This window comes from Stegodyphus dumicola, chromosome 7, assembly GCF_044657685.1.
Source record: "Stegodyphus dumicola isolate Sdum_Otavi_A_Nest chromosome 7, ASM4465768v1".
In the NCBI taxonomy this organism is placed as follows: domain Eukaryota; kingdom Metazoa; phylum Arthropoda; class Arachnida; order Araneae; family Eresidae; genus Stegodyphus; species Stegodyphus dumicola.
The window spans coordinates 90,818,925-90,844,223 of NC_140774.1; positions in this window are offsets into that span (position 1 = coordinate 90,818,925).

The window sequence follows — 25,299 nt, forward strand, 5'->3', positions numbered from 1 at the left end:
ATAAAATAAAGAAAATCATAAAATCATAAGAAATCTCAGAAGAAAATCATAAGAAAGACTCGGAAGAAAATCATAAGAAAAATCATAAAATCCACGTAAGAAGGTACTTGAAAACATAAAGATTAAATAAAATAAATAAAAGGAACAGTGAAATCCGAGACTATAAGCCCTGAATATCTTATAACAGCATTATTTTGAAAATTATTAAATTAATATAATTAAAATAAAATTGCATTTATACACATGTAAATTAAACATTCTATAAAACATAAGAATAATCATAAAGTCTTACTGAGATTCACATAAGAAGATACTTGAAAACATAAGGTTTAAACAAAAGAAATAAAAGGAGCAGAAGAAGAAATTGTTGCCCATTTCGTTACTAAAGTATCACCATTGCAATTGTCAGAAGGACTATCTGTCATCGGCTTTATTTTGGGAAAAGCGCCCTCTCGCAATGTTTCGAGGAAGTTCAACAAACGTAACTCGATAAAATGTAAATTCGATAAATATTTCCTAAAAGTAGATTAGTGAGTTTCTTATGGATAAAATAACTACACGGATTTAATTTAAATACAGTAGAACATAGTTTATGGGAATTAACTTGGGCGAAGTTAACACAGGCTCGTTCAGATAACACAGGTTTCTTTTTTTTTATTTTATAAAAATGAAACAATTTCATGTTCCGATGTAAATGATTTTTGGTCTTAAAAACATCTTTTTATCAATAATAATATATAGTATAATTATTTATATATTTATCACTCGGGCGTATTAATTATATCATTTAAATATATAATAATATATATCAGTAAAATATATAATAAAATACATCGAACGAAAAGAAAAGAAATACACGAAAATTCTGTTTGCAAGTGCGTATTATATGGTATGAGAAAGATTTTTGTATAACTTAATATATTACTAAAATATTCCTACAAGTATTTCCTTAGATCTATCATAAACTGAATATATTGAAATATATTTTAAAAGGAGTTATTTCTGACGCAAAATCGGTTTTAAATGATCAAGAGGAGTGGTTACTAGTTTCAAATCACTCACTTGGTTAAACAATTACGGATTGATTAAAGTTAAAATTTCACTTAAAGATTTTGTGCTTTGCCGAATGGCAGCTCTCTGAGAAATGATTTTTTGTGAGACTGCATGAAAGCTTAAGTTATCGGAAAGAAATTTCAATGTTAAATGGCTTGCTTCCATATTTTTCAAGAAGTTCAGTTGCTTGGCAATATTACACTTTAGTTGATTACGCCAAAACTTCAGAGTGTGCTGCTTCCAGATTATCAAACAGAAAAAAAAAAAAAAAAAAAAAAAAACACCACGCATGAAAACATAACACTGAAGACTACAGCTTGTAATAATAAAAAGGAGCAAGCTCGAGACTTTAAGACGAATGAGGTAAACTTTAATTTCTTCCAATTCAAGTTCTAATTTTTCAGCAGTTTTCTATTATTAGGTTAAATTATTTGAGTATGACAAAGCCCACGAAGGCTATCTGCCTACAGGGAAAGATTTCTTCGTGGAGGACGTTCAAAAGAAAATCGACTCTTAGTCATATTACACATGAAAAAAACCACGAAAACCAACCATGCAGCCAATCCTTTCGCTTGGGTTTGAACCTATGTTGGACTAATATTATTCAGCGGGCTTAATCTGTCGGCTATTGGTAGGGCTCATTTAGAAGAAGCGCATTTCTGCACTTGTCAGGCCCATTCTTTATAAGGATACAAGAGGCAACATATGTGATGTTGCAGAAGAGTTCTTCATCTGGTTCATCAAACAGGATATTTTTCATATACAAAAGTATAAATTTAAAAGTAAAAGTAAGATCTTATGTATTTACCATCTGGCGCAGTTTCGGAATGAGTTAAAAGTGAGTTACTAGTTGAGAATTCAATGAATATTAATCTCAAATAATTTTTCGTATAATTCTTGCATTACGACATGTTCTACCAGTTTCTGACAATTTACCCATTTTCAGCATTTTCTGTGTTCGGAATGAAAAAATTGTTTGTATTTCGTATGAAAATCCAGTTTTGATTACATGTCCTTACACATTTGAAAAACTGCAAATCCAAAGATTTTTGAAAATAATTTTGAGGAGTTCCATCAAAACGATAGCAAAAATGCAATTTTCTAGTTCATGGTGTAAATAACAAGAATATATGTTATAGATTCTGACTGATATTCATGCATATTGTTACGAATTTTGTATATTGTTACGAATTTTAATTAACATACATATTGTTACGAATTTTGTATCAGAGTAAATAATTTTAGTGAAATTATATGTAAAATTGTGGGTTTTTTTTGGGGGAGGGGGTAAAATGTAATATGAAATACTTGAAAGAAACGATGCTCTTATGGAAAAATCAAAACGCAGGGGCAAGTCTATTTAACATTGAGTAAACGGCTATCTCGGTAAATTGGCGAGATATCGCCAAGCTGGCAACATTTTTGGCGACTAACTTTTGTCTCCGGCTATATCTGGTGACATTCTTTTGCGGTTCCCGTATAACTGCAATGGGTATCGTATTTCAATAGCTGCAATTGATCCTCTATGCAACTGTAACCCTATCAGGCCCTCGTATGCCTTCCAGTAATATCAAAAAGCACTAGAAATTTCTCTGCGGCTTGCAACAAACTATATAAGACTGGAAAGAGAGCCAGTTTCTCAATCATTAGTTCAGAACGACTTCGAGGATTGATATGTCCATCAAAGCTTCGCCTTTTAGACGCGCTTTGCATTTTGTTGTGCTAAACGTTCCTAGTAGTTTGAAGCGTAACTACCGGTTGTAGTCTGTGATGCAGTAAAGAGCTGTGCGAGTATTTTTATGGAACGCTCCAGAATTGCGAAGTGTTTCTTTGGATAAAATAAATTTTATCAAGCTATCATTTGTTCTGTGTGCATTCAATCTATTACGAACCCGTATCCACGCAACAATATATACATATACACTTTTGATACTGCGATTGCAATTAACAACGGATATATGTAGTTCGGTATTATACATCGATTGTTTGTGAAAATTTCGGCATCGACTGTTTGCAAAAAAGTTCCCGATCGGTACTGCGGAATTCTAAAGGATAAAGTCATCCATAAGTGGCTCTAAATCACGCTACTTGGCCGTTGACGAGATAATACGGAAGTACCTGGAGGTGCACAAGTAGATACATGCAGTCCCGTTTAGAAAATTTCAACTCCCACGGCAGATGATCGTTTTTGAGTTATATGAGATACATGCAAACTTACGTACGTACGTGTACTGACATCACAAAAAAATCCCTTTTGAATCCACATCAAATCCATCTTGCAAACCGTATAATAAAAGCTTATCATTTGTTCCTTTCTTAAATAAAAATAATTCAGTATGCTTTGAGAAGTATGCTTGACAATAATTTACAATAATAATTATGGGTGCGTTTTGACTGGATGAATTACATAGCTGTAATCCTAAACATAAGCCCATTTTCATATGATTTCATCTTATACCTAACAAATCGACAGGAACTTTCCAACGCTTTGACATATGTCAGTTCTTTATGACCTCGTTTTTTTAACGCATTTAATTCGGATGATAGTTGCATCTCAATCATATCATGTTTAAAAATGATTAGAAAAATTAACATCAGCAGTAACGTCGTTAAAACGGTGTTTATGGAGCATACGAAGAAGGAATGGAAAATCAGCAACGATAGCGTTGCCCAGCAGCGGTAAGATAGCTTCCTCGCAAAGCGCATTTAGGGTTGTCAGATTCGGAGTGAAATCATCCATTTGGCGACAACACTGGCGATACGCCATACACGGAACGAGAACATTCTAGAACAAATTCTTACCAGTTTGTCGTAGAATGTTCTCGAAGGCAGGTGGAAAGCTATATAAACACTGCCTGTACGAGAAGTATCAGTCTATCTTGAGTTATCGTGAAGAGTATGTGTATTACATTGAGTTCAGTAGCAGTGTCTTGAGCTCCGAGAGCGATCGACCGAGTCGGGCTGTACTTCAGTGCTTCGCCGTGAAGCTGTCTTTACCCTTCTAGCCTGATAGTCTGAAGGCTGTGCTGCTGATTGTTTCAGCGTGTTTGTCGTAGTTTTTGACACAAAAGTGTAGGTAATTTAAAAGCGTGCGTAATCCAGAACATATACACAACTACCGTTTAAAGTTTAGCTGCTCAATTCTAAAAATAGATAAAGTGTTTTTATTGAGTCTTTATGCGAGTATGTTCTTAATGAATTAAATTTATTTTTTATATGTTGTGGTTTGACTTCCCACATACAACTTATAGAGACAGTAGGATTTTTTTCTTTTTTTTTGGAAGCAGGAAGATGAAAAATGAGGAAACGCCTTCACCAGGAATCGAACCGTGGACATTTGGAATACGCGCCCAGCGTGTAGACCACCACACCACGAAGGCATCTCAAGGAAGGCTGGAAAAATACCTTATAAACTTACTTAAAAGTAGAAATCCATCCGTTGCAAATTGGACGAGATCAGCTGAACACTGGTGACTTAATCTGATTTCAAATTTCGGAGAAAGGATCGACTACTTAGTGATTTTCACACTTTTTCTACATGTATAACGTGAATAAGAGCCATTTTTCCAAAACATCTTTGATGAAGGTATCTGTTCCAGGAATCTTGGAGTACTTAGGCGTAATGAAATCTAAATATGGGTTACGCATTTTTCTTGTGAGTTTCAATTATACATGGATGTTGCAGCCGATATTACCCCGATAAATAATCGAGTTCATCAACTTTCTGTTAAAGATCTATGATTAGGTGTTTATCACCACAAGCTACTTGTTTTAATCTTGAAATTAAAGAAAAATATTAAACACAATGCCCTTCTTTGTGTATGTTTCTAATCAAAAGTTTCAATGACTTATTTTTCAAAATTTAAACGTCAAGAATAAATTTTTATGCAAATTTTAACTATTTTAGCTCGTTTTTAAAATTAATTACAATTCATTTTAGCATTGGAAGCTATGCAAACTTAAATTTGATTTAGTTACTAACTATTTAAGGGTCTTTACAATTTATGCCTGCGCTATCCATTTCAGAAGTTTTCGTCATCGCAAAGCTATGCTTTTATAATTTCAATAAAAAAAAAATTTGTAAGCTTTAAGGTTTCTTACTATGTTTATCTCCAGTTTTACTGAAGAAATCACAGACAATTTCCCTCTTGTCCAAAAAAAGCGTGAAAACCTACAGTAAAATACATAATTACGACGCAGTTTTGTTATTATTCATAAAAGGTAAATATTTGTAGTCAGACACTTTCCAAATTATGTGTAAACATTTATGATATTTGTAATAAAAACATTGATCGGAAATATACAAGAAGCATTGTATGTAATTGCGAAATTACCGAAATACAGTGTGCAAATTCCTTTTTCTTTTCGTCGAAATAATGAGAAATTTGAAGATATATTTTTCTGTTTTGTTCTAAAATACGAGTATATTTGCTGTTTGATATTGTCGAAAGAAGCGAAATCACCTGTAATTTCTTGGTCCAAAAATTCAAGAATAACACGCAAAGGCGCTATTTCGTGTTTGATATTAAACATTAAAACTCGATTTCTGTGTATTTTATACATGTCTGCCTGATCTCGTTTTCGTATACATTTCAGTTCATATTTTCATACTTCGTAAGTAAGCTTCGAGTATGAAAAAAGCAGTTCTGCTAAACACAGTAATAAAGTATAATCATAATATAAGTTCCGCGAAATATTTAGATGAGACGCGATGAAAATTTTATGTATTTTTGTTTGAGAATAAATAAAAATTACTTAGGGAAATGGATCTTTGTTTCATTTAGAATATTTTATAAAGCAGATTTGTGCGATTTCCCGTTACTCAATAATGCTGATCGCATCTGGTGCGACATTTTTGGTGACAGATGAGCAGATGTGGATTAGGAGAAAATGATATGATAGAAGTATATTTTTTCTTTATATTTCCTCAGTCTATTTAAAGACCATCAGATCGGTTTGTTTCCTAGTAATATTTTAAATGAATTTATTGAACAGTAAATCAATAATCGCATATTTGTTGAACGCTGAGATAATAAAACCAGTAAGAAATAGAAAGTGCAAGGAAGATACTCCTTTGCAAATTTCATCTGATGGTTTGGAATGATAGGATCTTGCGCACTAGTACACATTTGAACTCTTTTCTCATTATTTATTTTGTTCTTTTCATTTTTTCTTTATCATCATTTTCTTTATTACAAAACGGTCCGAGATTCGAATCCCGCGAACGGGCTGGCTGCATGGGTGTTTTCGTGGTTTTCCCCATGTGTAACGTGTATACGAGCCAGTTTCCCTTAAAAAGTCCTCCACGAAGACATCCCTCCGTTAAGGCAGATAGACCTCGAGTGCTTTGCCGTAAATCCGTTTCTGCGTTTTCAAGTAATCGGAGGATCACGGACGAAATATTCTTATGTATGCTAATTATGAAAATATTCAAATTTTTTCTTTAGGAATAATCTAAGAAAGAATTTAAAATAAAATTTTTAAGAAGTTTAATTAGAAGTTTAATATTTTAACTTTACTCGCACGTACTTGAAATTCATAACATAAATGCTAACAACTGAAAGTTACAATTTTTAATTTCTTACGTTAGCGTCACTTTACATTATGAAATTCACGGTTATGTACATTGTCAAACAACTTCTTGACTCTACTAGATTTTAAAAATAGTTTCACCGAACATCTTAAACATGTGTTTAAAATAGCAATGTAGTACGTTGCAAGCAGTATAATAAATTGAAAGATTAAAAAAAATATATACACATGATTAGGAAAGTCAGTATTTTGACGAGCACACTTTCTAGAATAGATAATATTTCATTTTCTTCACTCTTGAAATATTAGAAAATAAACTATTACTGAAGATGCCACTTACTGGAAACCCCAGCATCGACAAAAACATGTAATATTCAATATATATATATATATATATATTATAAAAGTAAGTGTACAGTGTGTGTGCCGCTAAAACTCAGAAACGAGTCCCAAGTACGATTAAGGGAGTTTATCATGTGGTAGCCCTCTATGAAGAAGGTTCCCGTTTTTATCTGAAGATCGTGCTTTTGAAGATACAAGGGCTGTAAGTTTCGCCCTCTAGAAATTTGTAGAATAGTCCAGAACATTCGAGGGCATTCCCCAACATTATAGAACATACCGGAACATTCTGGAAAGTTCGACAATAGTCTAAAACATTCGGGAACATCCCAGATCATTATGGAACATTCCAGAATCCTCTCGAATATTGTGGAATGCTCTGAAATATTGCGGAACATTTGAAGCCGTTTTTGTACGAGAGAGACTACCCATTGGTAGGGTATATAAAGCAATATCGGTCGTGGGTTCGAACGTCAGTTTCTTTTCAGTGAAGTGCAGTAGTGCTCCCAACAAACCACTTCTCAATGACAATAAAAAAATACAATGTTGTAATAGACTGCGTCAACAACAACGCTGGCGGAATTATTTACTTGGACGCACCAAGCGGCACCGGAAAAACGTTTGCAATAAATCTATTGCTGTCAAAAATACGTGCTAAACAACACATCGCACTAGCATTTTCATCATACGCCATTGCCGCCCCACTTATAGAAGGAGAACGAACTGCTCCTTCCGCAGCATATAGATATATATATAGTATATATATGTATAATACATATACAGAGTTATTAAAAAAAAGAGCAGATTTCAAACATTTATTTCTTCCAAACTTCAAAAGATAGAAACATGATTCTAACGTTAATGGATAGAGAAAAGTTTACAATTATGGTATGCATTCAATAACTGCAGTTTGTATGGCTTCATGTGCAGAAGATGTTTTAGAACTCGCCATACCGTTGGTTGAGGAATTTTAAGTTCTTTGCTTGCTCGCGATGTGGATTTCTTTGGGCTCCTTTCGTAAAGTGTACGAATACGCTCGACATTCTCGTTCGATGTGCGTGGACGTCCCGTGCGTTTCCCTTTGCAGATGCAACCATCTTCTACGAATAATAACAATCACTTAGCTACTTGCCTAAGTTTTAGACCAATATTATGCATACACCTATGCTAATGATTTGTATAGATACTGCTGAATGTTTTGACCTCAATTTATGATAACATCATTCGAACCTGAATTAGGATCACTCAAATAAACAAACGTGATGGTCTAATCAAATGTATCAAGAACCGAACCTAACTCGTCCTGGATTAAGATTTTATCATGAATATAACTTACCTGTTTTCTACACTTTGGCCTACGGGGACTGCTGATTGCTGCTCTCTTGTTACTGCACAGCTATCGAAAGAGTAAAAGTTTTGAAATAGGCACGAGTAGTGTGCCAAGTTGCTTGTGACCGCAAATGTTTTTAAAATAGAGCTGAATATTTAGTCTGCCACGGCTGCCAAGTAGTTCTTCATTATGGATCGACATTCGACGTCATCAGTATCAGCGTTTCTACGATATCATTAGAATGCGTGTTTCCTTCATTACATACATATATGTAAATTAAAAAATAAACAACTATGAATTATGCAATAAATTAGCAATAGCCCCTTCCTACCGCTTTTTAAATGGGGCGCTTCCCCCTTTCTATTCTAAAATAGTTTCATAACTTTTTGGAAAGTGCACAATATCTTAAAACTAATTACACATTGTGTTATCTTAACCTTTTGCATTGCGTATATTCTTAGACAAAGAGATTAAAGAAAAATTTTACACTAAATATCGCTTCTATCCAACTAAGCTGTTTGTCTCGCCCTTCTTTGCTGCTCTAGGTCACACGCTCTGCTCGAGTCGCTGTATCATCTATTGCTGAAAGATGTCCATTGCTTAAGGATGGGCAGTGGGTTGCATACTGCGCCCATATTCTGTGAGAAGTAAATAGTTTGGCTCCAAAAGAACAGGGTGCGGCAGCGTTCATAGTAGGATATTAAAAACACTCCATAGGGTAGTAACTGTAATTTATTTATTACCTACTTATGTCAATTAATAGTTAAAGGTATGCCATTTACTAATGTGTAAGTCATTGTCCATTGCGTGGATTACTTTTTGAATACGATGCCTGTTAAATGATGGCCCCTGTGCACAACACATTCATTTAGGCGGCGTTGGAAGCTTGCTATAATTCGGTGTAACGTATTTCCTTGGACACTGCCGACGGCAGTTCTGATGCGATCCTTCAACTCAGGAATGGTGGCACGACGTGTTCGGAAAACTTCTTGCTTCAGGTGGCCAAGAAGGAAAACGTCTGGACACGAAAGATCAGGTGAGCGAGGCGGCTAGGAAATGTCACCAAAACGGGAAATTACTCTACCTGGAAGTGTCTGTTGCAATGGTCTGTCCATCTGGAACTTTTCCATGACGTCCCAAGTTGAAATGTTGCCGAAATAGAAGCTGGGTAGCAATAACAGAGTAGTTATTCTTGAATTAACTCTCAACAGCAAAGGCACGATGCTGTGCACTCCACTGATCCATATCACTGTCACACTGGAAATGACAGCTCATTAGTACACGAATGCGGCACGAGCTGGCGCGCATTCATGCAGTACGTCATTGTACTATGCAAGTCAAATTACGCTATTAACGCTGCCACATCCTGTACTTTATTCATTAATAAAATTACGTTAAATTCGCCGCGTGTATCTTCAAACCCATCATTTCAATCTACACGGCTCTGTCAGTTTTTGTGCGGAGTTTGCGAATCAGCAAGCCATCAACACCATCGAATCATTACAGTTATAATTTAGTCCACAGGATCTCAAAGCTCTTATATTGACCCCAATTGGATTTCAGTAAATGTTCTACGAAATTTCAATAAATGTGCGTTTTTATCTGTAAGTCCGAAAGTTCGGAATTTCTAGCGTCCAGCAAAATGTAATGTGGAATTGCTACAGCGGTTCATCGGTGGATCGGTTTCAAATTCAGTTTGGCTACTTCTTCAATATTTAGAAGTGAAAAGGGGCAAAATGTTTTTTGCCGTAGTGCTTTGGTGTTTTATCAGTGATTAAAATTTAATTACATGTAGTGTTTATAGAATGAAAGTAATCTTCTGATATGTTCGAAAGTACTTTGAAGGTCAGCGAAATGCGTGTTTGCTTTCTTTGACTCATATGCCAATAATTAATTAGTTTATTCTTCATTGGTATAAGACTAAAAATGATACTTGAAGTGTCTGCTAGAAGGTTATTTTCCTCTCTGCTTTCTTGAATTATAATTGCTAATACAACTAATTTTGTTTGATGTGTTTGATGCAAATATAAAATAAAAATTTTACGGTATCAAAAGATTAACTTTTCATGATTACGTTTGATGTTTTAATTAAGCAACGATTTTTAAGATATTTATTTAAATTATTTTTAGAAAAGTTTACTAAGTTTGAATTACTGTTTTAAAAATTAGAATTTTTTTAAAAGAATTTTTAATTGTTTTAAGAATGAGATTTTTTAAAATTTGAAATCTAATTTTTTAATTTTTTTATAAATGAATGTTTTAGCGTAGTTTAAAAAGACCAGTTGCCTTTAAACCAGGAATGGAGGCCTTTTGGCCGTACGGTGGGTAAGTTAATAATAGAGAAAGTTGTGGGGGGGTCTTCCAATTTTAATTTGAAATATCTTAATAATAATATAAAGTATAACGTCACTGAAACTGTTTCAAATGATGTTAAATAAAAAGAAAATTAATTATAAAATTTTTAAATGTGTTGTTACCACATCCAGCTATTAATGAATAAATCAAATGGAACTTTTGTTATGGAAAATTCTTATGTATTTTTTGTTGTGTATAATTATTTCGTTTCATTTTAATGTGCATAAGGTATTCTTAGTTATTATATTATTTTTCTGTGTTTAATGAATTTGTATTGAGCTTATTTTAAATTAATGTATAATATTTAATATTGTTAAACTTTACGGCAAAGCTCCCTTAAGTTTGGCAGAATATGTGTTACAGTTAAAAGGGCGCGGGTGTATTTCCATTTCTCACGAGTCGGCTTCTTTGGAGGTTAGAGGTCACTGTCCAGCTACATTTTACTCTTTTCGCGGGAGTTGAAAACACGTGTTTTGCTCTTCAGAGGCGAATAGTTCTAAGGGGCGGTGATTTTTTGACAGCGTTATAGGTTGGAAACATTCTTCTGTTGCGTGGGAAAGAAAGGGTCTGTCATCTTGAAGAAAGTTCTGAATTTCTGAGAATTTTAAAGGCTATTTATTACTTTTCTTCTAGTTGGCGAAAGGGAGTAAATGTTTCCTTTAAGATTGGTTAAATTTTTAATTTTTAGTGTTGTTTGAGCCAATAGGTTTTTTGAGGCGTTTCTTGGTGAGTGTAAACCGAGCTTTCTTAAGCCGTTGCAAGGGAGAAGAAGAGGAGATTTTAAGAGATTTTGCGAGTTTTGGTGCAGTTTGATAGTCTTTGAGAGGAGCGTAACCCGGCGACCGCGGTTACGGTTAATATTGCTGATTTCCGTGCCACTGACAGCGGTGACCGGTCCCAGCTGGTCGCGGGCTCCTTGCGGTTAAATTTCGGCGTAATTGGCAAAGGATTTGGAGCTAGGTCCAGTGTCTGAATCATGTCTCTGACGTTTTCCATGGGTGGAAAGAGACTGCTCTCTCTGAAGTTCCCGTTTGCTTTGGGAAAATATGAAAAAAAGAGGGAAGTCGTCATCTCCTGTTGTTAATCTCCTTCCGTTATCTTCTGAGGGTCTTCGAAATAAAAGGGAAGGCTGATAATTATTATTTTTTGTTGAGTTAAAATGCTGCTTGACGGAGGTTAGTACTGGAAGTATGAAAAAGGTCCGGTTCCTGAAAACAACGAAGAAGATTTGGCTGTTATGTTTTCGACGTTTCGTGACTGGATCCGGGCAGCTCCCTGAGTCTCTCAGGCGTACGCGGATTTCCCAGAAGATAATTGAACTAATTGGAGGAAATGAATCTTTGTTTTAATGTTTAAGTACTATGTTCAATATGATTTATTCTAAATTAGCCTTTTTATATGAGTTTAATCTTCTTGAGTTCCTGTTTAAAATGATTAAGAACTGTGACGTGTTTCACTATGATTTTTGTGTTAATGGAATAATGTTTAAATTGAGATTGTTATGACAAAAAAAAAAAAAACTATGAGTAACATTTAAAAGATTTTGTAGGGGTAATCTGGCTAGCTATCTTAAATTATAATGTGTGGGAATTGTCAATAAATGTGTTTATTATTTTTATAATTGTATGTTTCTTTTGCGTAGTAATTGTGGTCTACTGTAGGTCACCCATCTGATCCTTACGGAAACATGGTTCTTCAACCGAACCTGGGTAATTATATTGCGGTAGTAGAAAAAAAAATCAGTTTTAGTGTAGGTGGCTATACGATCTGTTTACTGAATTTATTTGATTTTGTTAAGTAGACTTCTTAATTGTGAGATTGTATCTTTCCCTGGTGTTTTGAAGAGATCTGTGTGGTATTTGAAATGTTAAGGGTTTTATGGCTATCTCTAGATTTTGCATTGAAATTTTTGTGTTTTCAGGTTGGAGATATAAATTAGTTTTAATTTAGTGAGAGATAGCGTGTTAAAGATTTTGTTGTGGAAGTGCATTTTCGAATTTTGTTTTTGTCAAATAATCGTGATTCCACCAAAACACCAGGGAGGATATCTTTCTTTGATGTCTCTTAGATTTAAAAGTTCTAGATTATTTTAGTAGTTAGTTTTTTTTTTTTTTTTTTTTTTTTTTTTTTTTTTTTGTCGCGGCACTATTGTCAGTTTTAAAAGTTAAAAGTTAAGTGTAAATTATTTTTTTTTTTCTACGTAACACTTCAATCCTTCAAATGCACTGTGGTATGGCGGATTGTGGGAGCGAATAGTTCGCATAATCAAAGACCTGCTAAAAGAAAATGTTGGGAGAACTTGTTTAAATTTCGAAGAGATGTAAACAGTTTTATGTCACTGTGAAGACACCATTAATAAACGTATATTGACATATGTACAGTTTAGATCCAAACCAGCCATTGCCATTAATACCTGCTTACTTCATATATGATTATAAGGTAGTTCTCCCGCCTTCTTAGCATGCCTTCATGGTATAGTGATCAGTACACTCGGCGCGTATTCGAGAGGTCCGTGGTTCAAGTCCCGACGAAGGCGTTGGTCATTTTTCATCTCTCTTGCTTTAAAAAAATACCTAATGTATCTACAGTGGCGCCCAAACTAAAAAAGGTGGTGCATGATGATTCTCCACCAACAGGATGTGGCAATGGTGTCCCCTACTCCCCAGTCGCCCATAAGAAGGGGAAGTATATAAAGCATTTCTCCCGCCTTCATAGCATGCCTTCGTGTTATAGTAGTCAGCACAATCGGCGCGTGTTCGAGAGGCCCATGGTTCGAGTACCAGCGAAGGCGTTGCTCATTTTTCATTTCTCCTGCCTTTAAAAATAACCTAATGTCTTTACATGATGTACGAAATCCTACAGTCTTGAAAACAATTTATTTGGATATAAATGATGGAAATCATTTGAGGAAACAATTACGTTATGTTCAAAAGGTAAGAGAGCCTTTCGGAAAGCGATTCCAAAAGAAACGAAATTAAATATCTCTGTAAATGAAGAAATTCCAAATTTAATTAAAGAACAAATTTTCAATCTCATAAAGAACTTAAAGAATGGTGAAAGTCTTATGTACTTAATATTTTGTCTCCAAAGCACAATGATACTGAGGGTGTTCATGATACTGAAACTGCTTACACATTCTTAGAACAAGTTTGGAGCCATTTAATTAATGTTTAAAACACAAAGAGTATTTTTTAAATGTCTGATCTGATAGCCTTTTTTTTCTGGACTATAAGTCTGCATTGTGGTTTGGTTTGGTTTATTTAATTATGGCAAAGCACACTAGGGCTATTTGCCTAAGGGGAAGGATGCCTTCGTGGAGGACTTTCTAAAGGAAACTGGCTCGTATACACGTTATACATGGGGAAAACCACAAAAACGCCCATGCAGCCAGCCCGTTCGTGGGATTTCGAACCTCAGACCGAACTACCAGCGTTCAGCGACTTTACCACTCGGCCGGTGGTGGGCCGTCTGCATTGTGATTTCCGTGATTAGCTGGGCATTTCCTAAAATTTCCACGAGTACTGATTTCCATTCCTCCTCCACTACTTTCCAGATTTCATCTAATGTGGTGGGTTTGTGCTAAAGTTCTTTTCAAGAGACCAGACGCACAATAGTCCACAGATCAGTTGTCTTCACAGGAACACGTTGAAAAGGCATATATGCAAGACCTGTATCTATCTTCATTGTTTTAAGGAATGCAACGACACTTTTCAAAGTAAGTTTCAAGGTAAGTTTTAGTCAGGGATCTAAATGTTACCTTTTAAAGCCTTACATATTTTGTAAACACATCACGCGAAAATAAAACATGGTATGGCTATGGATGCTAAAACATTTTCATCTAAATTGAAGATAGGTGTATTACAATGCACAGTGCATTGCATAACTTTTGTACAATGGAAAAGAAACGAATTGGGATGGATATTTTAGCAAGACACGTTCTTTTTATAAACGCTGGTGGTAAAGACAACCATGGATTGGATTAGATTGGATTATTTAATTATGGCAAAGCACACGAGGGCTATCTGCCTAAAGGGAGGGATGCCTTCGTGGAGGACTTTCTAAGGGAAACTGGCTTGTATACACGTTACACATGGGGAAAACCCTAAAGACGACCATGTTAGTCTGCCAGACTTAAGATCCCGTATTCGATTTCTGGAGACGGCGCAACGAATTTTTAAGATTTCTCCCTCTTGTCTCAAACTCAATGTCCAAATTAAAAGTGCAATACTAATTTGTTGCCGATTAGGACTGGCTGATTAAGGGTCATCCGGCTTTCATCATTCGCTTTTGGGGTTAGAGGTGCTCTTATAGTGCATGTCAGTCGGGTACATGTCCGGAAAAGTATAACCGGAACTATATAAATCATAAATCGCTAGAAGAATTTTAAACAGTGGTAAATAATCCACAAGTGAACCTCATGAGAAGACGAAACATTCATAATAAAATGGAACATATTTCATTACAAATTTTAAGGCTAGCCTATTTAAAGTTAAATATAAGTTTTAAAATAAAAATTCACAAAAAACGACTGACATTTTAGAGAAGGAAAGAAAGTGCTGAGTGAAGAATTTCGATCGTGGTGTAATTAATATTATAATAAAGTAAGTGATGTAAAACATCAGAGTACCTAAAATAGCCCAAAACCCTTTTGAGCATAGGATCCTACATTTGTGAGTTTAACTAGGTATTGCCATTTAAACTGATTGAGGGACGTCTAATAACGAAGATTCAAAGTACTTTGTTTTTAAGAAATAATATTGTAGAAAATGTTCCATAAGAATTCGCATAAAAAATTATTTCATCTTCTTGCGAATACTTATTAGAAGCGTGTTTTTAAACTTAGAGTTATGGTTAAATAATAAATCTTTCTTTTCTTTCAGATAGATGAAAGGTATAAGTATATGAAACCAAAGAAAAACGAGCTAACGGCTTGATCAGAAATGAAAGAAAAAACATTTCATGAACGAAATGAATGTATGCATCTCTCAACTTACAGTATCCAATTTGACATTCATTGCAGAAAGATTTTCTCAATTTTGTTGCTGTTTTATCACCATTTACTGGTCTTACTAACTAAGTATATATAATACAATGTACTAGAGAGTATACAACATTTTGTTTGTTGGTTTCAAATATTAATCGATATTTAACATAGATATAAATTTTGGGGTTTGGATTTATTAATTTACTTTTATTGAAATATAAAATAGTTGTAGATTAAGAATGTCACGATAACAAACATTTATATAATATAATGCTTCTGTAATATTTAAACCACTGTCATTACAATACTTTTATATATTCACTGCGCGAGAAGTGTCATAAAATTAATTAAACCAAATCGTCTAGAAAAAAATAGTTTTGTCTTTCAGGGTACAACATACTGATTTTACGAAATGTAAAAAAAAAAAAAAAAAAAAAAAAAAAAAAAAGTACTCTAATGCCTTAAAATGTTTGTAATGTTTCCTGTATTAAAATATATCAGCAAACAGAATAGTCCTGATAAAGGAGCCTAGCTTGTCTTTTTCCTTAGCACCATCTAGGTCTTGCCGCTTCCAAGTTGCATCCAGTTTACAATTGTGCTCTGTATTTAGTAATTCCTAAAATAACTAATTAACACACCTGTAGAATGAGCAAAGTTTGAAGTAAATGTATCATACCTAATGATAATACTATTTACATTATTATATATAAAAACCACAGGTATGGTATTTGTATCATTCGAAAGTTTCAAGCATCTTTGTCTTGAAAGGACGAATAAGCATAGTGCTGGTTTATGTTTTAAATTTTCCTCATTGGTTGAAGGGTTTGTGATATTAGATATAAGAATCTGCTCAAGGCCTAATGCATAATGTTCTTCCTATGATATAGCTCGAGACCATGGAGGTAGGAAAGGGACGAGGGGCCAACCCGCGCTAAAAGTGAACCACTGCTTTGAAGCTTGGGTCACCAGATGGCGTGTTCTTTGTTTACATTCAGAAGCTCGCTTGACAAGTTTCTGATAGTATTTCGACACACGACAGTTCCATAGAAATCGAAAAAGGGACACTTTCGCATGAAAGAATCATTCATAGTGTGATGGATAATAGCAATTTCTATAGTTTAGTGACATTTACGCAAAAATTACATCTTGGTTATTTTTCGATAACTAACAACAGCGATTTTGATTATGAATTTGTTTTATAAAATTATAAGCTGTTGCACTACAAAAATATAGATTTTAAGAAAAATGTTATGCTTAAAGAATGAAAAATACCTTACGGTACATTTAAAATCGTATACGTCTTTCGATACCCTTGATAGAGTATTCGCTACCTTTATTTTATTTTCCAAACGTCAAAATGTTTTAAATAAAACAAATTTTTTTCACATCCATATATTATTGTAACATGTACCTTTTAAAATTTTTTAGAGGAGAGGCTTTACTGCTACTCATTTTAAACCCGTCGTTTTAATTTTATATATCTGAAAAATAATCACTTTGGGCTTACACGTTTTATAAATATAAAATTATGTATGTTAAAATATTTGTAATTAGGCACATAGGCCAGATTAAGTTTATATTAAATAGAGTAACGCATGCAATGGGCTATATCTGCCTAAAGAGAGAGATGCCATCGTGGAGGAATTTCGAAGAAAAACTGAACTTTGAGTGGGTATTAAAAATAATACTTATAATTTTCATTCAAATTATATTCATATATATTTTTATGTAAAACTTTCGGGTGTATGCTAAATTAGTGTAAATTACTTTACACGAAAAACATAGTGAATGCACAGAAATTAAAGATTTGCACATGCCGGAAATGAAAACTAGGAAATATGTATGGGTATTTATGCATGTGCTTCCAAAAAGCATGTATCTGCCTTTGACAAAGTACTTAAATATTCATTAAATTATTTATAAATGTATTTGAAATGAAGAATTTATTCACTTATAAACAACTGTGAAAGTACTGTGAAGAAATCTAATTATTAAATGTATCTAATTTATAATGATTATAAATGTTATCTAAATATATAATAACCTTAATATTGAATTGTAAACATAAATTGAAATCCTGTTGACAAATACGTTATAAAACTATTTAAGCAAGAATTGTTCGTATTGGAAAGCAATCTGTTAAAAGGTATTGTAAAGCAAATGCTATGAGATGCGCACTTAAGAATGTAATAAAGAGTTTTGGAATATGTATTGTTGAAATGAAGAGTAAAAAAAAGTCTGATAAGTATAATTAAAAGAATTATTCCCCTTACATTTTATAATAACTCAGTTACAAGTTTTAAATAATACTAAAAATAAATAAATAAATAAATAAAAATAAAAAATAAAAACGTTTTTTATTTCCTTTTAGAAATGTTCAGAGAAAGTCAAGTACTATTTAATTATTAGGAATTAGCGAAATACTTATTTAAAGTATTTCGCTAATTCCTAATAATTCTCTAATTTAAAATGAACCGAATACAGCATTAATTATAAATTGACTTACATTTTTCGATTTAAAAGATGCCTCAGAAGCCAAAAAATCATGTCATATTTAGGAAAGTATTTTAGGAAGAAGCTCTATAAATAGAAAAGAAATAATGCATAATTTTAATATTAATGATACAATAAACTTTGATCCTAATTTTTGTACCTTAACCGAATAAAATCGAATTACCTTAATTTTTTTTCTAATGTAATTAACGAAAACTTATGAAAATATTTCATTCAAATTAAACCATTCTGAGAAAACTGTCCTGTGAAAAGTATAGCATTTAATTCCGTTCAGAATGAAATGTTGTTTAAAAATATGTTGTTTTCACATACTTAGGACTCTGTGTTGTAGAAAAAGAAAATATATACATTTATATGTATATTTACGACGTAATTACAAAATATTTACACCCGAACGCGTCAAATCCCATAGAACACAATGGTAAATGACCCAATGTTTTGGTCACCACGTAGGGATCGCCGGTGCTTCAGAGCAGGGTACGGGAGAAACTTGTTTAGGGCGACTCCATCTTACTTCCTACCTCCATGCTCAAGACAGATCGACAACAACTAGCGGAAGCATTTGCAGATTAACCTGCATAGAGAACTCTCAAACGCAAGGCAAAATCCGGAGCGTGACAGTTCTATCACAGCGTCCAGCGACCGAATGTATGGGCTTCAGATATCGTAGTAAATGTGCGGTCCATTAGAGAACATAATAAAATGATAAACATGATAAAACTCCTTTCCTGATAACATGATAAAATACCTTCTCTGAGTGAACTAGTGAAATTTCTGTCAAAACATGCTAGATCTTTAATTGCTAAATCCAGATTTAAAAAAAAAAAAAAAAAAAAAAAAAAAAAAAAACTTTTTCCAAGCGGCTTACAGTAGTCGCTTTGGGTTTTCAATCACAATGTGTTTTCTACCAGAGAAGTGATGTATTGACTAGATGTGATGCATTTCTGAAGATCGCCGTCTAAAAAAGACTTAGTTTTGTAAAATCGAAAAATATTTGCTTCAGTTGTTTAACACAATTTCAGCTTAAATCAACCTGCAGGAGTTCTTATAGATGTCGCAAATGTCAGAAAGCCCATCACACGTTATGGCAATTTGACGAGGAACAAGTAATACAACTAATCCAAAAGGTTTTTCTGTGGACATTAAAGTTTTTGCACCTTCAAATTCTAAAACTACTACTAGTTACTTTAATACAAATTGTGAAATTATTTCAAATTGTATTACTTCTTATTGCTTGGATTTGGGCTCTGATTCCCAGGTGCTACTAGGCACGGCTCTAGTGAATGTAAAGGATTCCGCTGGTAGAATTTCTACTTGTCGTGCTCTTTTGGATCCAGACAGCCAAGCTTCTTTAATAGCAAGTGATTGCCTAGAAAGATTGAGTTTGTCAAAAAAGAAAGCAAATTTAATAATTTGATGTTTGGGTGCATCAAATGGTGTTTCTCAAATCATGTTTACTCCTCATTTTTCGTCAAATCTTTTCTTGTTCCGAACAGTTCACTGATCTTACCTTACCGGATCCAAACTTTTACAAGGCTAGAAGCGTTGATATTCTTCTTGGTGTGGATATAGCACTTCCAATGCTTAAAAACCAGACACTTTCATTGGGAGATTGAAAGCTATTTGCAGTTCGGTCTCAATTAGGATGGTTAATTGCGGGAAAGATTCCCTCATGTGAGAAAAATTCAGCTGTTCAGGTTAATAACATTCAATTAGTCAGTGATAAATTGTTAAATAAATTTTGGGAACTAGACATCGTACCTGCCGTAAGCTCCTTAAGTCCTGATGGAAAAGCTTGTGAAGAGCACTTTAAATCTACGTACTCTAGAGATACTGATGGAAGATATGTCGTGAGGTTACGCTTCCATACCTCATCTTCTCAACTCGGTGATTCCAAGAGAGCTGCCCTCCGCATATTGAAATACTTGGAGAATTCCTTATCTTTCAATAGTAAAAAATACGAACAATATAAAGATTTTATGCGTGAATATCTATCATTAGGACATGTAGAATTGATTCCACGATCTGAATATACGAAAACAAATGCATACTACCTTCCTCATTTCGCTTTTCTTCGTGATTCGACCACTCTAACAAGGCTGAGAGTTGTCTTCGATGGTTCTTCCAAGTCATCATCTGGACAATCGTTGAATGACCTTCTAATGATAGGCCCGCGAATACCGGATGAGTTATTCACTATCCTTATTCGTTCTAGAAGTTTTCAAAATACGGTGAGCGTCAATATAGAAAAATCGCTTAGACAAATGAAGGTTAATTCTGATGATACTGATTGGAAAAGAATTCTTTGGAGAGAAAGTCCTGAACAGGCATTTAGAAAATATAGATTACTCACAGTCACCTATGGCACAACATCAGGACCATTCTTGTACACAAGACCTATGCAGCAATTGGGGATAGATGAGAAAAACAATTTTCCTTTGACCTCAAATGCTACCCTTAACGATTTCTATGTTGATGATCTAAGTGGAGCTTCATCAGAGAAAGAAGCTCTACAGCTAGTGAATGAATTAAATAATATGATGAAGAGATGTTTATTCAAACTTCGAAAATGGCATTCTCTAATGTTTCATCAGTATTTAAAGAACCATCGAGTGAGGGGGAAAAAGATCTGATGCACGTCGATTCAGATGAAGAAGTTAATGTCCTTGGTATTAAATGGAATACACAAGATGACTCTTTTCATTTCACAGTTCCACCAATCAAAGACAAATTGGCATTTTCAAAAAGATACTTTTTTTCAGAAGTTTCGCGTATTTTCGATCCCTTGGGATTCATATCCCCTTGCATGATATTTATGAAAACCTCACTTCAGGAACTATGGGAGAAAACTTAAATTTGTATCAGTCCATCCAAGAAGACAAGACAAGGAGATGGATATCCTTTCGCAATGAACTTCCTCGAATCCCAAAACTAAAAATACTTAGATGTGTATTTAAACACAAAGTGTAGAAATTCATGCATTCTGTGATGCTTCTGAAAGGGCTTATTGCAGCGTGATTTACGTGAGACGTATTTCAGAAAGTTTAGAAACAAACATTTCTTACCTCTAAAAGAAAGGTTTCACATCTCTGGCAGTCCAACCCAATCTCTGCCACGTCTAGAATTATGTTCGGCTTTATTGCTAGCAAATTCGTTGCATGCAGTAGACAGATTGAACTTTTTCATTATTAATTCCGAATAGGGTTATGTCCTCAGAGGCAGAATGAAACTCGATATTTTTAAAGTCTAAGAAAAAATTGTCTTTCCGTAGAAAGTGTCATCCGATTATGCAATGGTGGGTAACGTTTGCTACATATGCCGTGTGATGGTGATACGCAGCAGTTCCAAACGTGATGTTATTGTTTAATTTTCCATCGATGTCGATTTTATTCCCGGATACAGTCTAGAGGGTAACGTAAGACGGCGTCCAGAAGTGCTTATCTTCCAATCATTGAGCCAAATCTTGTCGGATAAAGGCACCATTGGCTTCCGAATCGAGGGTCATATTGGAAGGAAATCCAATGATATGTTCCAGGATGAAAGGTCTATTATTGCTGCCCCTTATTGCAGAAATCTGTTTTAAAATGCGGCTTCTCAATATCTGGCAAGTTCTGCTCCACGAGATGGCTTCCAATTTGTTTCCTGCCTCGTTGCTGGGGTGTGGTCTTAGCTCTCATACATTGGCGTATTCTGAAGTTCCTTCTTACTTGGGGCTCAACAGCGGCCGAGCGGTAACGTCGCTGAACACTAGTAATTCGGTCCGAGGTTCGAAATCCGCAAACGGGCTGGCTGCATGGGTGTTTTCGTGGTTTTCCCCATGTGTAACGTGTATACGAGCCAGTTCCCTTAGAAAGTCCTCCACGAAGGCATCCCTCCCCTTAGGCAGATAGCCCTAGTATGCTTTGCCATAATTAAATTAAATACACACCTTATTACTTGGCTTTCACCAGTGCAGTTCTGGCATATTATCGTCGGCTTCTTGCCACTCATATTCGGCCTCAAGGCATAGACTTGCCTGGTTAAATTGTTTAGACGAACAATCACTTGATTTACTGACTCCTGGACACGAGCAGCTTTAATTGGGTGGTAGTCTCAACGGGTTGCTTACTGGGCTGTCTCGAATTTCATGGCATAAAAAGTGTTTTTTAGATCCTTGACATCCGCCATTTGCAACGCTTTATGTATCTCCCCGCGTCCCACATGCCACTGATGAAGTACTGTAAACACAAGATTTTTTTTCTTGCTTATGTCCAGCAGTCCGAAAATGAGATGAGACAGCCTTTGAACATTCGTGGCGCTGTTCTGGAGTGTTTACGTGGGCTTCTGATGGTGAGAATTTTACTGAAACCTTCTATAGTGTTTTAAACACTTCTCCCCAAAGCTCAGCTCCAATGCGCCGGATAGATCTTCAAAGTCTAGCTACTGTTTTTCGGGCAGAATTTGAAGGATATACATTGTATATAGTCTCAAAGAAGCCTTATGATGACAGGCCTAATCTAGGGAATCCTATGCATTTGCGTCCGCCACTATAGAGAACTGAGTCTTATACACTCAACAGAAAGTCTTTTCGTCATAAGTGGAAAGCTTTAGACATGATCGAGAAGGAATGGGTAAAACTTTAAGACATTTATAATTCCTTCTTACTGTCGTTATGAATGCCTTTAAGCTGTTACTTCCTTAGCGAGAGCAGAAACTTCTATAATCGACTTGTTGTTTGACAGCAGAAACTTTCTCTTCGATTTGTTGTTTGAAGAAACTCTTTCTGAAAATTGTTGCTCGGCAGGAGAAACTTTTTGTCCAATTTCTCTAACTTTATTTCAACTGTGTCTATTCTGTCATTCCATAGCATCAAATTTGTTTTCTGCCGTGGAGATAATTTCTCTTTTAATTTCCTCTTGATTTAATTCAAGCTTTTCTTGAACTGATTTTTGACGATGTCTTTCATATTTTTTTTGAACAGCTTTCGTCTCTCTCTTAACGTGTCTTGGCCCGCTTTAACGGACTCGACGGCTCGTTCCATCTTTTGTTAGCCCGAGAGCATTTTTTCTTTAACGAAACTGACGGCGTCTTCCTCGTTTCTTGGAATGCAGCAAAAGAAGTCGGCAGCTATCTGAGTCGCTCCTCTATCACTCTTGTCACCGGCATTCAGCCCCACTCTTAACACTAAACTTTGTTGCAAGCCGACGGGCTCATAATGGATTGAATGCACGCAAAACCGACAATAGCTTGATAAAATTTATTTTCCAAAAAGAAATACTTTACAGTTTGGGAACTTTCCACAGAAGCATTCGCATAGCTCTTCTCAGTATCACAGAGCACAATCAGTATTTACACTTCAAACTAGTAAGAACGTAGACAACGAAATGCAAAGCCCATCTGAAAGGCTAATTAAGGTAAGGCATATACAGTTATAAGAGAAGGAATATAAGTTACATGTAAGGAACATATACGGTTACAGTTACTTATAGGTGTCTCGTACAGTTATTCAGTTACAGAACCAATAATAGTTATACAGAGTATGGAGTAAAACTTTGCCATATGACCCAAAGTTTGACGACTTTTGGCAATTTCTTTCCAAATTTGGTGAAAAAAAAGTAATCGCCAAAACTATCGCCAGCTCGGTGACATCTCTCCAATTTAGCGAGATAGCAATTTACCTCAATATTGAATGGTCTTGCCCCTGTAGCACTATTTTTCCATCACAGCTTCGTTTTTCAAACGTTCATTATACATTATATATTATACAAGATACTATAATTTCACTAAAACTATTTACATGGATTCGAGACTATTTACATGGAAACTATTGATATACAAATTAACAATTTGTATATCAATAGTTTTTGAGACATTTAATTTCATCTTAAATGCGCTTTGCAACTGGTTTGTTTTACATTCCGCACAATGAACAAGCTTGCTTACATTGGCAGCAAAAATAAATAGATTCTTAAAATTAGCCCTTATAGAGGTTTTTCTTGCATTAAAAAGGGAAATATGTCCAACAAGGTGATAAATATGAGGAATTTTCTTTTTACAAATCGAAAATTTCAATTTCAATACATTTTGCAAGCTATTAGTAGTGTTATTTTCAGTTGCTCATGCGTGGAACATAATGGTAGAGTTACTGTAATGTTTCGCCTGGGGAAAACCATTATGCCAGTTTAGAGGGAATCTGCAGGGCTTGGTGGTGATTGTGGGGCCAATTCTTAACTATAATGTAAGAAAATCATCCCTTAGTAGTAATTATTTTATTAGAAAGCAATGCATATTTGCTTAAAAAACTTTATTTTAACAAAAAAAAATAATAATAACTGGCAAAGATAAATAGATATAAACTATATATAGATATAAAAGCTCCATAATTAGGTATAGACTGCAAAAACGTTTTGCGAAAGTTTTTTTTTTTTTCTACATATTAATAACTTTAACTTGATGTTCCAGTTTTCTTATTAATTAATTTAACTTTATGTATAAAAGAGAAAGGACACCATACTTCAGTTTTATGCGATTTTATTTTAAAAAAGGGGAGTTGAAGTGGGGCTCTTTTCGAGAACTGGGCTCCGGTGATTTGTTCTGCCTCCTTTTGCACCTATCTGCATACTACTGGGGGTTTTGTAAGCAGACTGTATGCTGTTTGGTATATTATGAGTTAACAGTATATATGCGTTTGCGAAATATAGCTAATTATTTTATATGCTTAATGTTATAAGTATAAAACACAGGTAGGACCCATGCTAAAGTGATTCAACCTATTTGGCCCCACCAGAGCAAAGAATCTCTAAGGAGAAGAATGAAAGCTTCCATAGACGCAATGTAAACCTGTTTCGCCTCTGCGCCGTTGTACCGAAGGCATATAAGCAAAATGTACACTGCTAGGACAACAGCTTAAGTTTGGCCAATGACAATCCAGATAAGGGTCACCATTAACTCCCACATGAGTGATGTCACATTTCTGACGTTTGTTTACATTCTGTTATTCGGCGTTACGAAGTGCGTTGTTTGAATGAAAAACATTTTTACTTTGCAACGTAAATTTGTTCTAGTGACACTATTTTTAAAATTTTCTTTAAAGTATTATTTCCTTACTGTTCCAGAAAGAATATAAATTTATGTCTCAAACATTACAAAATTTCTCACTATATGCGTGAGTGTGTATACACACGCATGCTCACATACATATATTTTCAATATA